The sequence below is a fragment of the Budorcas taxicolor genome, chromosome 1 (genome assembly GCF_023091745.1).
Source record: "Budorcas taxicolor isolate Tak-1 chromosome 1, Takin1.1, whole genome shotgun sequence".
Taxonomy (NCBI): domain Eukaryota; kingdom Metazoa; phylum Chordata; class Mammalia; order Artiodactyla; family Bovidae; genus Budorcas; species Budorcas taxicolor.
The window spans coordinates 141,027,254-141,027,993 of record NC_068910.1 but is presented as its reverse complement, the minus strand read 5'-3'; the positions used below and the strand labels follow the sequence as shown (position 1 = coordinate 141,027,993).

At 40.4% G+C, this 740-nt stretch overlaps 1 non-coding gene across 1 annotated transcript; it reads left to right on the top strand.

The window, feature by feature from the left end:
- The first annotated feature begins 436 nt into the window (after positions 1-436).
- Positions 437-509, top strand: TRNAW-CCA (transfer RNA tryptophan (anticodon CCA)). The gene has a single exon. It is a non-coding gene; the product is annotated as a tRNA-Trp (tRNA).
- The last annotated feature ends 231 nt before the right edge of the window (positions 510-740 follow it).

Genomic DNA, 740 nt, shown 5'->3' with positions numbered 1-740 from the left:
GGAGACACACCCTAGGTAAGAGCTGGCTAGGTACCTAGAGACAGTGAATCTTGTTTTTGTGCTTCATTTGTTTAAATGAAATGCGATTTTGTCTCATCCACCAAGTTATTACATTGGGCCCTGGTTTACAAGTTATATGAGGATTACATGTGAAACAAAAAAAAGTGAGGGGGAAGTCCCTGTCCCTAAAAACTCTGACTCATAAATGGAGGTTTCAGAGGTGTACCTGGTTAAACCAATTCTCATTTCACAGATTTGTCCATACAAAAAAATATATTTCTTCTGAATTATTTTTGCTCTAATTCTTTCAAAACTGAATTTGTTTTCAACTCACCTTGTCTCTCTATTAGGCTATAAGAAAATGAAAGATTAACAAGTACTTTTACTGAAGTTTTGTGTACAAAACCTTCTCTGTTAATGTATTTACTATAAGGCTTCCCTGGTGGTTCAGAGGTTAAAGCGTCTGCCTCCAATGCAGGAGACCCAGGTTCGATCCCTGGGTCAGGAAGATAGCCTGGAGAAGGAAATGGCAATCCATTCCAGTATTCTTGCCTGGAAAATCCCATGGACGGAGAAACCTAGTATGTTACAGTCCACGGTGACGGGGTCGCAAAGAGTCGCACACGACTGAGCGACTTCACCTCACCTAGTCAATAAACATTTTCTGAATGTCAACAAGGGATCAAGACACTGCTAGGTTCACAAATTCAAAGATGAATAACACCCAGCTCCTGATCTCA